Below are 8,218 nucleotides of genomic sequence, written 5' to 3' on the forward strand. Positions count from 1 at the left end.
GGAAAATTTCATCAAATCTCCAAAAAAAAAAAATTTCACAGTAATCCCAAACTCTTATTTTCATCAAATCTCAAACTCCAATTTTCTCAGCAACCAAACACTCCCCAAAAAATAGAAGTGGAAAGTATACTGCCAGACTCAACCTCCCACCAAAAAATCTCTACACTCCTCTCCCCATTCTACACCAAAACCCTTCTCACGGTAATCCACACGCCGGTGTGTGTCAGAGATCTCGGTGATCTACTCCTCGTCTCTGGGGATCAGCTCATGCACGTTGATCCACGCGCCGGTGTGCTGTCAAATCGACTTGATGATGCTCCCAGACTTCCCGATCACCCCTCTAGCCTTCAAGTCGTGGCACAGAATCCGGAACGACGTTGTTGCGGTCAGCGACGGGTTTGGTTGGGGCTTCGCGGCTCGACCCGACCCGACTAGCCTCTATGGCGGTGGTGAGGCAGGCCTGGCGGAGCTAGAGCCGCCACGTAGTGGTGGTTGTACTGGTTTTTTTGCCTTGCTTTGTCCCTTTGTTCTCTGTTTGTTTCTTGGGAAAATGGGATTTTTTTTTTCAAACTTGGAAACCCTAGAAAATGGAAGAAGAGAAGAGAGGCTGAAAGAGGGATAGGGCTGAGTTTTTTATTTTTATTTTGGATGGGAAGGGATGGGTTGAATTTGGGTTAATTGTTTTTGGGTTAAATGGGGTTCAATGGGTTTTTAGTTCAAACCCAATAATTATTGGGTCTAATTGGGTTGATACCCATTTAACCCAAATAATAATTGGGTGGGTTTGTGTTTAATTAGAGTGGGTGGGTTTGGGCGGGTAAATGGATTTGGGCTTATTTTGCCACCCCTAATTATATGAAAGTGAAATTATTCTCTTATCATAGATGGTGAGGTTCAATTCTTCTATCTTTTGTCAACATAAATTTTATACATCAGCATAGTAAAAATATTGGCCTGATATCTTAATTTGAAGGCACACTATGTACTTTGTAAATGTTGATGTTAAGAGCATGGCTATTTGGGAGCAATAATTGTTGATAACTTGGCTGGTTGAGTTTCTCTTGGTGATCTTTAAAAGTTAAAACCTTGCTGTGCATAGAGACTTCTTTAAATCTTGTCTGATAAGTTAAGGGCTTAGTTTAGAAAATACTTGTAGAATCTTCTTGCGTTGAACTATGTCAGTGTTACATTGCACTTAGCTTCTCCAACACAAGATATAAACCAAACTGCACTAGTTGTGACTTTGAAAGCTTCCAAGAATTTCGTTGTATCACTTGTGAATTTCACTACACTTTGAATGTGCTACATTACCACATCCTACAAGGTAGAAACAACATGAGCACCCCATCACTCTTAGTTATGTTGTCAAATATGACTCTAACAAATATTATTGAGATATTTGTGAAGAACAAGACCCAATGCATTAGTTCTACTACTATGCAAATTGTAATTATTGGTGCCTACACATTTGACTGTCACCCATGCCCAGTCTATTTAAATACCTCTAATCTAACTTTGAGATAGAGGAACACACATGCAGCAACTATGTTAGTACCACGATTTATGTTAAGTACCATTACCACCATTAGTGGCGGAGACAAGAATTTAGATTAGGGGGCAAGATTAAAAGACAAGATTGGAAGTAAAAAATTAATTTAAAAAAATTAATCAATATTAATAACAAAATAAGTAAACAACTATATGTTAATGTAATTGTCATACAGAATCTAACATAAAATGTAAACTTTAATTGTCATACATAATATTTAAATATGTGACTTAAAAACCCAACTTGAATGCTTTTAAAAACTACACAAAAACTCTGAGGTCTAAAGAAAGAGACTGGTTTGAAAAGAAATTTTTTTCTTTTTGATGGGAGGCCGTGCTTTGTTTGCTTTATATATATATTTTTAGAGTTTTTATTTATTTATTTATTTTTAATCATTACCAAGTGGGACCCACGGTTTTAGTGAATAACGTGAATTCATTGAATAGTAGACTTCTACAGGCGGCTTGGTATGGAGCATAAAAAAATTCCACAGGCGGCTTTGTCCTATCGAGTTTACTAAGGGTGAGTTTGGTTCAGCTTTTAGAAAAAGTGCATAATGAAAAAGTGGAGTTTTGTAAAAGTGCATAATGTAAAAAGTGGAGTTTCAAAAAGCTGAGTGTTTGGTAAAAGCTGTTAAAAAGTGTATAATGAAAAAACTGAGTGTTTTGTAAAAGCTGATAAAAGTGGCTTTTTGAGGGGTAAATGACCAAAAAGGACAATGTATATATAAGGGAATTTATTTCAAAATTTTTTTTTTTATGTGAGTTTGTTTCATACTTAAATCAATTACTTCATCATACTTAAATCAATTTTTCTCTTTCTAAAAAAATTATTTTTTTCTTACCAATATTAGCTAATAATAATCTACCACTTAAGATTTATTGTGAAAGAATTGTAAAAATATTGTGATAAAAATTGATAGTAATTTTAATTTTAACATACTATAAAAATTATTTTTTTCTCTTTCTAAAAAAATTATTTGTTTCTCACCAATATTAGCTAATAATAGTCTACCTTAAAATTTATTGTAAAAATATTGTGAAAATATTATGGTATAATTTCTTTTTTCTCCCTTTTTTTTCTCTCCACACACGTGGCTCTACTTCCTTTTTTTTTTTTTTTCTCCTCTTTTTTTCTCATCCACCCACGTAACCAACCACACTCTTTTCTTTTCCTTTTTCCTTCTTTCCTCTACCATCTTCTCAGTCCAGAACATTCCCAGCTCTCTTTCTTTTTTTTTTTTTTTTTTTGCCTCTTAGCACTTCGGTCCAGAACACCTCTGCTTCTTCTTCTTTTTTTTTTTTTTGGCCTCTTAGCACTTCGGTCCAGAACACCATCTGCTTCTTCTTTTTTTTTTTTTTTTTTTTTTTGCCTCTTAGCACTTCGGTCCAGAACACCATCTGCTTCTTCTTTCTTTTTTTCTTTTTTTTTTTCCTCTTAGCACTTCAAATCGGAACACATCGGAACCATCGTCACCAACGCCAGAACTCATCCTTTATTCTTTTTTTTTCACACTTCAGAGAAGAAGATGATGATGATGATGATGATGATGAAGATGAAGATGATTGAAGCTGAAGATAAGGATTTTGGTATTTTGGGTTTTTTTTTTCTATGGATTTTGGGTTGATTTTGAGTTGGGTTTGGGATGGGTTTTCCGGATTTGAGTTTATTTTAAGTTGTTTTTGTGTTGATTTTGAGTTATTTTTGGTTTGGTTTTGTTGATTTTGTGTTCGGAATATCAAAGGTGAAATGGGTTTTGTTGATTGTGGGGGTAGACTGGTGAAGAAGCAGAGGAAGATGAAGAGGAAGAAGACGAAGGAAAAAGACACAGATGAGAGATGAGGGCGTGAGAGACTGATGGGTATTTCGGTAATTTTTGGATTTGCAACGGTAATATACAAAACACGCTATGCGCGTTTTCATTTATGGACCCCTGAGGGTCCATAATCCTTTCGCGTTTCTCCTCAGTTTTTTCTCAATGCTCAAAACGCAACTTTTATAAAAAAGTTGCGTTTTGAGTTTACCAAACGCAAAAATTGGTTGAGCGTTTTTCAAAACGCGCTTTTTGGGCTCAAAAAGCCGAACCAAACGGGCACTAAGTGAGATCCATTGATTTTATATATAGAATTGTACTTCTACTAAAGCTGGAAAGGTAACGTGAATTGACATAATTGGGATTTTTTTTTTGTCTTTTGTGTAGGGGGGGGGGCAAATATGGTATTTCGGGTCATTATTAGTTAAAAACATTTGAAAGTTCAGGGGGGGCAGGTCCTCCGCCCACCATCAACGTTACTTTCATTATGTCGTTTTTTTCTTTTTCTGGTTTGCTTGTGCTGCTTGTTGCAAATACCAGTAAGTGAACAAAGCAAGGTACAACTTCTTGATTGGATCTAGATTTACTAATACCGCGATCCAATCAGTTTTTAGCAAAACTTGCAATTCCCAACTTACTCGACCAATGGTCTATTTTACACTGACCTTATGGGCACATTAGTTAATTTAGTTGGATACATATAGACAATACTGTCACCAAAAAAAAAAAAAAAAATTGCGTGCGGTACTATCAAATTGGTCCGAGATTATATTTGAATGATTTGCAAACCAAATAAAATAGGGTGAGTGATGCAAAACATAATTAGAGGGAGAACAATTTGTGTTTGAAAAACTAAAAAATTGGGCATTTTTTTTCTTTTCTTTCTTTTGGGTGTGTGTATGTCATTCTTTGAAGTAAAATAACATGAAGTAAAGAAATCTGGATCTTTTCCCCTTTTAGTGCTGTTATTTGGAATATTAATGGAATTCTGGTGTATATTCTATACTTGAATTTCTCAGTATGTTAAGTGCCATCATAATTGTTTAATGCTTTTGTCAAATTTCTGGTGCTCTTGAAGTACTAGGTTGGTATCAAGGTTATAATATTATTTCAGTAAAGTATATGATGAGCTATGGGATTAGAATAATATGCTGAATATGATCAATATATAAGTTTTAGCTCAAATAGCACCTCATAAGAGCAAGGTGGTGAGGGGGTGAAGTCAAAAGTTAAGACCCATTGAACTTAAAATGACACAATGATTTTAAAACCCAGAAAATCCATGTGTTAACTTACCTATATTTATTTCCCATAAAATAAATAAATAAATAAATATATATGTTGCCTATGGAAATACGCATTTTTGTCTCTAGACGATTATCGAAGGGTCCACTTTTGAACATGTGGCCAAGAAAAATGACTTTTATAAATATCTTTGTTGCCTATGGAAATACCCATTTTTGTCTCCTTGACGATAATCGAAGGGTCAGCTTTTGAACATGTGACCAAGAAAATTGACTCTAGATATTTTGGTAAGATATTTCCAAATTTGTTAAATATGGTCTTAAGCTACATTTGCATAGAGAATTAACCATAAGCAAATATGAAAGCAAGCTTAGTTGGACTCTTTTCTTGAGATTCAGATCCTCTAGATTTCTTAGGGTACTTTACGAATAAATTTCTTTAAATCCTAACCACTCCTTAATGATTTAATGATCTAGATTCTGTCACGTCAGCATTCCACTAATAATATTCTTAAAATAATAAAATAACGTTGCAAACAAAACAATTAAGAATATTGTTAGTGGAATGCTGACATGGCAGAATCTAGATCGTTATATCATTAAAGAATGGTTAGAATATAAGAAAATCTATTTGGTAGATTACCCTAGAAAATTTAGAGAATCTAAATCCCTTTTCTTGGTATCAACTTGAATTCTTTGTTTAAAAATGAAACCTGAATTTTAATCTGGACCTCAACTTTTTGTTTTATTTGTTAATGATTTAATATGAAAATGTTGCAACAAGTAAAACATAGGTATAATACTTTTGATTCCAAGGGAAACCCTGCATAGAAGCCAAGATGTTCGTAGGAACAATTTAAAATAAGTAGAAAAAAGAAAAATATATAATGTACTTGCAAAAAAAGAAAATTATATACATAATTATACATATTTTGTCTACCTAAATAAAATATTGAACATCCTGACTAGAGAATCTCAAGAATTGGGTTCAACAAAAATTAGAGTAATGCTAGGAATAAAACAAAATGACACAACAATTTTACAAAATTCTTAATTTAGCATATCAACTCACTTACGGGTCCATCACAATCATTAATTTTTTTAAAATAATTTAATTAATTTAAATTTTTTGGTATACTAATTTAGGAATGTTGTAAAATTGTTGTGTCATTTGGTTGTATCCTAACATTAATCACAAAAAATAATTTTAGCCTACGAAACATAACCCTTCAACAAAAAATTAAAAGCCCAAATATCAACAATAAAAATTGGCACAATTTTATGTGCTGTTCGAGCTTTCTCTCCAAATATCTCCAAACATAACCCAAACAAAAAAAAAAAGACTAGAAGATTTATGATCTCTAAATAGGCAAAGAAAAATCCAAAATTGTGAGGAGTATAGATAGGCCTCAAAGTGGATAATATTTACATAGTTGGGGTGAGGTCATTACAATATATATATATATATATATATATATATATATATATATTTATATATATATAGTGAGAGAGAGAGAGAGAGAAATGAGTTCAAGTTACATCTGGTGTAACTTGATGAGAGTTACACTATTTTTTACTGTAGATTTCTAATCGATCTAATGGTTAAAAAAATAGCATTAAATGCTAATTGATTTACACATTATTTACTTAATTAATAGCAGTTTTTTTTCCTCTCTCCTTACTCATTATTTAAAACCTTTTTCATATATATATATATTGGTCGAATGACTTTACAAATGTATTTACAATACTCTTTTACCCTACATCTTCTTCTACTAGACTACCACTACTACTCTCTTTTTCCTTATACTTGTTTGCCGTACCTTTCTTTGTTTTCCTTTTTTTTTTATAGGATTCTTTCTAAGTCTTTGTTCCTCCTCTCTATTCTCTTGCGCCACTTTCAGATTGGATCTATTATCTCCCCTAGCCTACTTTTCTTTTTAAAATTTTTTATTTTTATTTATTTTAATTTTTATCTCTATGTAGTTTCATTTGGAGCTTCTTTTTTATTTTTTATGCTAAGAAATATTTGACGCCCATAACTCTTGAAACCAAAAGAAGAAAAAAATGGAAGAGAAAATTTGAAGATAGCCTTTGAATCCAAAAATTATTAGAAAATTAATTGTAGTTGTGTTGTTGATGACTTGATGAAACTGTTACCCCCCAGAAGGATCTCTATCAAAAGGAAATTCATCATCATTGAACTGATTTTAAATTGATGATCTGACAGTAATTTTCGGATGCTTATAATTGCTGCTCCTGGTGTTAATATTTTTGCTTGAACATTTTATGAAAATGGACGAGAAAAGTGATAGAGGAAAAATGAATTATAGTGAAATAAAGAGAGAGAAAAAGAGAGACAAGAAGTAATTAACAAGGAGAGAGTTATTAAGGATGTTGTTAATTAGGTAAGTATTTAATGAGATATGAAAAAATTATGCTTTCTTTTTTACTGTTAGATCTTTTGGAAATCTATGGCTTAAAAAATGTGTAACTCTATAAGAGTTACATCAGGTGTAACTTGAATCTATCTCATATATATATATATATATATATATATATATATAGAGTTGACTTTAAGTTACATCTGGTGTAATTCTAAACAATGTTACATCACCCAATAACTTGTTATAGAATTCATATTTTGAGAATCCCATCATTGAATTACATGTTTTATATGTTTTTAACATGCATGCCAATTTTCATGATAATTGAATGTAATTTATCATTTGATCTATATATAAACTTATTTTTTATACATTATTTTTAACTATAAAAACTTGAATTTAAACAATTGATTGATGACATAGCCATTGATCTTTTATCATCTTTAAATTTTGCAAGCATGGAAAATATACGAAAATAATGTAATCTAATAGTGGATTTGTCAAAATTTGCATCTAATTAATCAATATTGAGTGGTGTAATATTGCTTAAAATTACATCAGGTGTAACTTGAACCCAACCCATATAAATAGAGTTGGATTCAAGTTACACCTAGTGTAATTCTAAGTAATGTTATATCACCTAATAACTTGTTATAGAATTCTTACACTCTTAGCTAACTCATATACCCTTAGCTACTAAGAAAATTAACTTTTCTTGCATGACATTTGATCTCCTAAGTCCTACCTGCTCCTCCAATTTTTATTTATTATTTATAATAATTATTATTTTTTTAAAGGAGGTCAGTGTGAAACTAAATATGTCTATTTCACTCCCATTAAAAAAAAAAAACAAAAAGTCTATTTCACTCCCATTAAAAAAACAAAAAGTCTATTTCACAGAAGAAGAGTATAAACTAGAAACAAGCAGCTAAAAATTATGAAGTCATCTTCTAATTGGACAGAAAAACCAGCCTGGAGAGAGAGCAATTGACTTAATTCTTTTTTTCTCACATTCACACTGCCAATCTTAAAGCAGTTGCCACCTGCTTTCTCCTTGTGTTTTCCATTTTGGACGAAAGATTCCGCTCTCACCAACCAAGAATTTCCCATTTTTATTTATTAGCAACAATTGTTTGCATGTTTGGAACTATTTTTGTTAACTAAAGTCATCTTTGACTGTCTTTTTACTTCCACTTCTCTGTTCCTGTTTCTGTTGACTACCTAG

This window comes from Quercus lobata, chromosome 9 (assembly GCF_001633185.2).
Source record: "Quercus lobata isolate SW786 chromosome 9, ValleyOak3.0 Primary Assembly, whole genome shotgun sequence".
NCBI lineage: Eukaryota > Viridiplantae > Streptophyta > Magnoliopsida > Fagales > Fagaceae > Quercus > Quercus lobata.